At 39.0% G+C, this 9031-nt stretch overlaps 1 long non-coding RNA gene across 1 annotated transcript; it reads left to right on the forward strand.

The window, feature by feature from the left end:
• Nucleotides 1–5061: 5061 nt before the first annotated feature.
• On the forward strand, nucleotides 5062–6771 carry LOC115601106. Its single transcript, XR_003989235.1, has 2 exons — nucleotides 5062–5179; nucleotides 6544–6771. It is a non-coding gene; the product is annotated as an uncharacterized LOC115601106 (long non-coding RNA).
• Nucleotides 6772–9031: the final 2260 nt, after the last annotated feature.

Here is a 9031-nt window from a genome sequence, read left to right on the forward strand (position 1 = left end):
GGCCAGCTGGCAAGAGTTATACCTGGGATAAGTTTAGTCTATTGTGCTAAACTGGTTGGTTTTTTTTTTTTGCTTGTATGTTTTCCCCTAACTTCATCTGTCATCTGAAGTCCACTTACAGTGGTACTTTTTCCCACTTTTTTTTTCTTTAATATTCTTGCCAGTAAACACCTTCACACTGTCACTGGGCCTGCATTTTTCAGATAATCTTGTAATGTGGTACTGAAGATGGGGTTGCTCACCGATGAGTAATTCAGGATTGAGTTCTGTGAAAGACATAAAACAAAAAGCCATTTCAAATGGCCCTCTTCTATAATCTGTGCATCCGGATTTCGCTCTGAGAGCAATAGCTAGATGAATGTTGCTTAAGTAAACTGAGATATTGCCGTAAATCCAGTGTTAATAGGAAGACAAGTTGGTATGCTGTCCCATAAAGATGATTTTTTCTTCCATTGTACAGTAATGAGAATTGATAAGCCACAAACCAACATAGGAAGTAGCCCTTTGGCACCTGTGTTCCTTCATGCAGTTCCTGGTGCTATTTCCAGAAGACATCTAGCAATGATTTGTCTGGAGAGTCTTTTGTTTTAATATTCAGAACCTGAAAGCTTTGAGAATGGACATCAGAACTTGACAAAGCAGTGGGGGTGTTATGAGTGATCTCTGGCCTTACAACATCTCCAGTGTTTCCTGGAGTAAATGAAAGCTTCCTAGGAGGGTAAATTTTAAAAGCAAAAGAATGCAATGCACTTAGGGTATATACTGAAAATGTAGTTCTTGATACTCCCTGGGATTGGAGGCCCGCAACAAACAGATGTCTAGTGCATACCAACACAAGGAAAGTAAAGAGACATGGGAAACCACCAAATTGATGTATTGTCCTACAGGGGTTAGTCTAATATCTCCAAAAATTTTATTTGATTTTGATATTTTTTTTCAAGATCTTAAAGATGGTAGAAGCTTCCAGGCTTTTTAAATTTGTTTTATGTATTTGCAAGGCGTGTCGGGTTAATGAGACCCTGCACACTGCCATTACGTATCATTTTGTTCCTCTCTATTGGAATGCATTGAAGAAGATTAGTTGAAAACCTATACTGACCAAGTTAGAATTATTCTTAGATCAGACTAGATCTTCAGCCAGACTAACAGCTATGATGTTAAGGCCTTGATTTCTTTTCTTTCTTTCTTTTTTTTTTTCTTTTCTTTTGTTGATTTGGTTTGGTTTTTTCTTTTCTTTAGCTCCAGTAAGGAATAAATATTTTTTCACAGGCTCCTTCTATTGACAGCAGAGATGCTTTCCTACATGTTCAAAATAAGAATGAAATAAACAAGTTCAGCATGCTAAAAATAATTTAAGCCTCTATCCAGCATGGATATGAGAGAACACAGAGGTAACTGCAGCAGCAGTAGTATTCCACTTCATCCTGAAAAAATAAGACCAGAAGCAAAAAACAGAGACATTTACTGATTTGCTTGCTTTCTTTAGGAAAATAACCTTATACATCTGAACTGTCTCTGAAAAAATAAGATTAATATCTTCCTTCCGGTCTACAGTATACCTGTGGCATTTTAGCTGGGTAAAAATAATACACTTCTCACTTAGAGACAAAAAAAATTGAAGGACACCTAATTGTTTTCCATACATGACTATCCACTGTGCTTTCCTGGTTTCTTTTCTGCACTGCATGTTTACTGTAGACTGTTCAGGAACAAGCTGGTAGAATGCTAATGGGACCAGAGACAAGTGGAACTTGGCCGGAAGGACTCCCCGCATGCGCTGTGTCATGTGGAAGATGTGGTTGTAGTTACCAATATTTAGTTACATATTGTGATTTGTTGAATGGCAATGCATCAAGCCTGCATGCATTGTTACACAATAATATAACTCCAGGGTTTTCTGGTTGGTTTTTTTCTGTTTGCTTTTAAATTATTACAGTCATAGTATATGTATGTCATTTTGTTTCTCACATTAGAAAATATTAGAATATTAGAAAATACTCCAAATATTTTACACTACTACCTGTCTTTCATGGTCATAGTGTAATCAGAGTATTCTCACATCTGTTTGCTTTACAGCTAGATCTACTACTCTGCCAGCTATATTTTTACTTTTGAGTCAAGCAATATCTAACCATCCCTTTAATGAAATATTGGCATTTGCAGACTACAACCTTTGGACCAGTCACGTTTTTTCAACTGTATTGGGAAGAGAAAAGTAGGGATTTGTATTAAAGAGAGGAGCTTTCCTGGCAATAAATACCTGATTATAATTTAAAGTGGGCTTTATAACTCATCCTGGGCCAAACTAATTTCTGGTAAATGACATTGGCTGCAGTCATTCAAAGACAGGCTTTTCCTGTACTCTGTATGTAATCATCACAACTACCTTTATTAAAACAATACCATCAAAAGCTATTTTAAAATAAGATGGTATGATTAAGAGGATGTGTTTTCATCTTTTAACATACATAAAGTTATGTGAGCAGGACTGTGAGCCCTATTCAGGTCAGAGGTGGATAAGAAATTGGCTTTAGTCAGTATGTTTGAATTTGGTGTCACGTTTGAAGACCTGTAACATGTGGAAAGTTGCCAAAGTATCCAGCAAGTGTTTTGGTCCAACTATTTGACAGCAGTAAAGGCTGCAGTCTTACCCCTGTTTAGAGTGGAAAATTAATCCAACATTTGTTCTCGTTTTCTTGGTGATCTAACTTGATTAAGAGTGTTCATGTACTCTAATACCCACTAAGCATACTGTAACATCTGAAATTACTTAACATGTTTACAGGCTTAGGCTGGGCACCTAAGGTAAAATTTGTCACTCTTCAGGAAAAGGCATATTGGCATTTTCTTCCCTGTGCAGTGATGTTCCTTACTTTGTTAGCTCTGACAATATGATAGTATTTCTCCTGGAAACCTGACTGTATATTTCAAGATAAATTTGAAATTAATAGGAATTTATCTAATTTTTGTAATCAGTCTGCAATTGCAGTCATTTGCATTTTAATGATTTTAGTCACTTAACTTAGGTAATGTAGTCTCTGTCTTATGAGAAGCAAATAGTAGTACTGATTTTTGAGATACAATTTTGTCATTTAGTTTGTGATGTTTTCCCAAAGTATTCAGTGATTGTGCTTCAGTTGAAGGGCTGTGGGTACTTCAAAAAGTTCCTTTCTGAGAGCAAGATAGTGAACACACACCACCACTGCTACCAAGTAGTATACCTCTGATTTATAGAGCCAAGGAAACTCTTGGGAAATCAGTACTCTATACCTGTGTGAATGGTGATAAATTGTGTCTGAAGGCTTTTTTTAAATCAATGAGAGTGAGAGAGAAGGAAAGAAAGAAAAAAGGTGAGGGGAGTGAGGGAGAGTGGGGAGAGAGAGGGCAGAAGGATGGGAAGGGAAGGGAAGGGAAGGGAAGGGAAGGAAGGGAAGGGAAGGGAAGGGAAGGGAAGGGAAGGGAAGGGAAGGGAAGGGAAGGGAAGGGAAGGGAAGGGAAGGGAAGGGAAGGGAAGGGAAGGGAAGGGAAGGGAAGGGAAGGGAAGGGAAGGGAAGGGAAGGGAAGGGAAAGGAAGGGAAGGGAAGGGAAGGGAAGGGAAAAGAAGAGCCCTTCTACTTGTGTTTAGGTTGGAGTTTTGATGTATTCATTTCTTTAGTTTGGATTTGGGTTTGCTTGTATTCTTGTATTTTGAGGTTTGATTTGTACCTTGACACTTTGGAAATACCAGGCAGAGCAAACGCTGTACTCCTGCAGCCCTCACTCATTTGATGCTCCTACTGACTGGTTAAGACTTTGCCATAACTGGAGATAATTTTGTTAGGTACCACACATATTAAAGGCTACAGCCAGCAACCAGACAATGTAAACTAATTGACTGCATGTGACAGAGCATATGGTTTGACACATGAGCTTACATGAGTTCAAAGCAGTTATCCATAAACAAAAAGTGAATGCCAAGACATCTAGACAAGAATAATTCGGGGAAAAGAAAAGTGGAGCTCTTAGGTCTGTTAGATTTCCTCTGTTCTTCAAAAAGTTTAAATGGATCTTGGATTTGGTCCTTGGGGTTTTTTTATTTTAATAAAACACTTGTGGTAAGACTGCTATTGTTTTGTGGAAAAGAATTTGGTTATAACTTACAGCACAGGAAAAGAAAACCTACAGGAAAACCCTCAGACTACACTAGAATTCTTACCACTGGGTTTTCTTCAGCTTGTACATTTCCCTTTTGCTCATTAGGGCTGTTCACTTTGGTTCATACACCAAAAGCATGCCCTGATACAACACTGCTGGTGGTCATTCTGCATATGCATAATTTCAGAATACACCTTCTAAGAAGTTATTAATCAGTAAATAGTGTTGTATGGTTCCTGAATATTTCTGGAGAAGCTGTCTGTGTGTGTGTATGTGTAGTGATTGACAATGGTGCTATTTTGTGTGGTACTTTTAATTATTTTTAAAAGTCTAGCAAGATTTTTGACTGGCAACACTTGGTCCTAGGCAACATCAGTAAAAAGGAGGATGGAAGAAAAACCTGGGATAGAACTGAAGACTGCAGTTGCAGAACGGGTATTATCTCTGTGCCGCTAGGCTTGCATGATTGTGTGTTGAGTTTTCTGCAGGTTTTTTGTCTCCTATCAACCATAGACTTAAAATGACAGATAATTTCTCTTGCTGCTTGAGGTAGAGCAGCAAATGGAAATGGCTGCAGCTGGAGGCACTATTGTGACTGATGCACTCTGACCCTTTAACCAAACTAGTGGTAGCTTAGTACAGGCTCCAAAGGAGGTAAATGCCTAAGCCATTAATGGGGCAAGAACTCCTCCAGTTTCAATATGTTCTCTGAAAACCCACAAAAAGGAACAGAGTGACACAGTGAGCACTGATGCATACGAGCTTGAAACACCAATCACACACATGAATAGCAGGTGGCTTTTCCAAGACTCGTTTATCAAGGAACAAAGAAAGTATTGTGTACAGGACTTTCATGCATACCTTTGTAATTTGACTACAAGCCAACCACTTTATTCGATAAATAGGACAGCCTCCGTAAGCAGCCTTCCTTGAGCTCTCCCTAGCAGGCAGTGTGGCTGCATGGTGGTGGTCTTCTCTTGAGCTGGGACACCTCTCAAGGTTGCTTCTCAAGGCAGAGAGACCTTTTACGAACAGCAGATCTTTGGTAAGCAACTGATATCACTCCTAACCTTGTAGTATGGTAACTTTGATTTGTGACTTGGTAATTTTGATTTTGTCTTGGTAGTTTTGAATCGTTGTTCAAATGATTGTTCTGTACAGTAATAAATTGAACCTTGCCATCAAACCTTGCTAAGTCACACTTTTACAACATCATAATAAAGCCGCTTTTTCTAATACCTTTGACAGTGGTTCTTTAAGTAATCTAAATCACTCATTTGTGACTACATTCATACTAATTGCTGCCTTTTGCTGTCTCCTTCCAAGAAGAAATCCTTCATGAAAGTTGCTGTTAGGTCTGATTACTTTATGATGTTGTAATTCCCTTGAATTCATTGGACTGGTTATTCCTTTCTCACTATTGTTCAGCATAGCTTGTCCCTTTTGACAGGGACAGATTAGAGCACTAAAGCAACATTAGTGGTTGCTGTAAGGTTTTCTCCTCACTGGACTGTCTCTTCGAGAGATTTTCTCAGTCTAAACCGTTATCAGACCTGGACAACAACATTTGATCATAATTCTTTTTCTTGTGATTGGTGGGGATTTTTGGTAAGACTTAAGTCTCATATCAAAAGAAAATCAATTTCTTTGGCTGCAGAAGTTCTCTACCCTCTATCCTCAGCTGCACAGGCTGCTCCCCAGGCCCTGGCACATTCTTCTGGTATTGGTTTTCTGGTTTAGAGAGAGACCGAACAAGACAGCAGTAAACCAGACACATGCCCTGGGCAGAAACTGCAGAGAGCTCCAGTAGGTGCTGGCTTGGGGAAAGCTACCTGGAAGCCAAACATCTACATATGCCATTGTCTTTTTCTGTGTCTCATGAAGGATCTGACAATGAATAGGTTAATAAGCTAGGGAAAGAGAAGATAAACCCAAATGAGCTCCTAAATCATCCCTCAGTGTGGGGATGCCATTAGACAAGCCTGTTGTTCCCTTCTCAGACATGCTGTTCTTGCCTGTCTTCTATTTGTCTGAATCCACCTACATTGCAAAGGTTGCCAAGCTTGTGTAATGCAGCAACCTACATTCACCACGCAGAGAGCATGAAAAGAGGAGAAGGAGGAATCATATGTTTTCTGCTTGGCAGCCGTCCCATACACAGTGGTTATATCCACACAGTACATGCCCAAGTGGCTCTAAATCAGATGGTTAACAAATAGCAAGAACATAAGGAGCAGGCTTCTTCTCTGTTATTTTTCTTAATAAATTTAACACCACAGTTCAGGCTGTGGGAGTAAATCAGCACTCTCAAAAGCATATTGTAAATAGCTGTCAACAGGGTGCAAGTGGTAATGATATCATTCTCGTGCTCAGCTGCAATATTTCTTTTGTTTATTTTCCACATGTAAGGTTACGATGTGGATGAAGATTTTTATAATGCATGGCAAGATTGGTTCCAGCCTGCCCTGTGTAACTGTGAAGATGATCTCTTACACCAGCATGAAACCTATGAAGTCCAACAAAGTATTTTGGATTTACTGTGCCACTAGAGCATTGCAAAACCTGTCACCAGTTTTTTTTCTTGTAATCATTGTTTTTGTCTAATTTTCAAGAAAATAAAATTATGGACATGAAAAACCTATTTTATACTGCAGAAATAATAAGAAATTCAAGTTTTCTTTGGCTCCTGAATTCGTTGCTTTCTAATGAAAAATTATTAGATCACTTATAAAATTGCTCCGGTTTATTACTCTAAGATGAACATAATTCTAAACTTAAAATGCTAAAACATAAAGTGCTAAAATTTCAGAGTTGTTATCCAGGCTTCATCTCCTAAATCATATATATTTCCAACCAACAGCCTGAATTTTGATTCTGTGTGCAAGAGGAATGTATATGCAGGAGTATGACACATTTCTGCATGGTCAGTCTGGATGTCTGCTTTTCACAGTGATTGAGCTCACTGAAAAGCTCTCTGCTATCCTGAGCATCTTCCAGTTCTAGTTTGTGCTAGGAACTACTCAGAGCAATACACCCGGCTTTTCTAACTGTTACCTAGGCAGAGAGTATGTTGAAAAAGCTAGCTGGATTTACCGAAATGGCTGATATTCACACGAAATCTGCTTTCAGGATGAAAACAAATTAGAAACTGAATGCCTGACTCTGGTTATGTCTGGATTTTCTTCGCTCTAAGTAAACAGAACAATTCTGGAGCCACGCTGGAAAAAACCTGGAGTCTGAAATGTCCCACATGGGGGAGAGGGAAGGTCCCAGGAGGCGAGTGGGAGATTTCTGCCAAGAACAGAAATAAAAGACAAGATAGTTTAGGGTGGGTCTGATACTGGTTCAAAACCTGGGAAACAAGATTCTCCATGGCTGAAAATCATCACACAGCAATTTAGAACAGCAGGGAATATACCCTAAATTGAGTGAAGGAGAACAAGATCAAAATTCAGTTTCCACAGTAACATCTGAATATCTGCAGGATCAATGTAGCTAAAGCAAAGTATCAGAATTTGATCATTAAATCAGATACAAATCAACGTATTCTGCAAGGGTGGGAACTAAGATGAGGCAAGTTTTTGCAGGGGAAAGAGTGACTGTCCTTGTAAGAGCAGACAATTTGGATCTCTTTCCATAGGATGGCATTTTCAGCAATGTACACTGAATGTGATTCAGCACAGGATCAAGAAAAAAACACTCAAAGAAGGTGATTCTGTCTCCCCTGCCCCCAGTGGCTGGAATCACTGGCCAGCCCTGTGCCACACTGGACAGGGTGGGTGGGGAACAAAATGTCATGAACTCTGACGGACAGACCCACACCATGCCAAATTCTTGCATCTGCATCGTACAATGGCTGCACTACTCCTTTAGCATGCATGGCTAAGGGTGGAAAGTAGCACTTCCTCAGGCATCAGAGGAATGCCACTGCATGGCTGTGCAAATGATGGTCCCTGCTCCCTAGCAAGGGACAATCAGACATTTTCATAGCAAATTCAGCTAACCATTTTTGCATTGGCAGATCTAGAATTTGATTCTTAAATTTCAGTAGTATTTTTTCAAGTGCATATATTTTTCATTATTTCGCATGTTTGCTTCGTGTTTGCCTTCATTCAGTTAAGAAAAATAAAGTTAATCAGATATACCACTCTTATAAATCAGGTTTGGTATCATTTATTGTTTTTTACAGTAAAAATTATCTTTTGATAACACATTCATTTAAAGACATTTCAACAATCTTTAGGCTTTGTAAAAGGTTATTTTACTGATTTGCAGAGCAGTATAATTCAGACTTCAACTACCTCTTGGTCACTTTTAACTCTTCTATTGTCACTTTCAAATACCATACTCCTAAAATTTCTTTAATGCACTAATATAAAATCAACTCACAGACTCTGAAGACATTTTTCTTTTCTATTCAATTCCCCATGGCTAGCTGTAACACAGATTCTCTTTCCATCTGATTTGCCAACAGCTCTCACTAAACCAGATACATGGAGAGATCAATCACAGAAAAAACCTCTGTGTATTAGCACCAGTAATTTGCTCCTGTAACCTACTAAGCATACAGTCCTCAGTCTCTGGTGTGTCCCATCATTTTCACAGGCTTCATAAAATGCAGTGTCACCAACAGGTAAGATTTGAAGCACTTTACAGTTGCAAGACAGATCACAACCTATTAGAAAATGAAGTGGGAGCTAAGCACTTAGTATAAATACCACCCATTCTTGGAAAAGACTAAAAATTCTGGTTTGCTAGGTTTTTTATTGTGTTCTGAGTGCCTCCATTATAACAGTCCTAGCCTCTTGGGTCCCTGTGCTGTTCCCTTGTGAGACAGAAGCTCAATGGTGGCTGTTTGTGGGGAAGAGGTCTGTTCAGGTGAATACCGTGGAGAATA

Source organism: Strigops habroptila, chromosome Z (assembly GCF_004027225.2).
Source record: "Strigops habroptila isolate Jane chromosome Z, bStrHab1.2.pri, whole genome shotgun sequence".
NCBI classification, from domain to species: Eukaryota; Metazoa; Chordata; class Aves; order Psittaciformes; family Psittacidae; genus Strigops; species Strigops habroptila.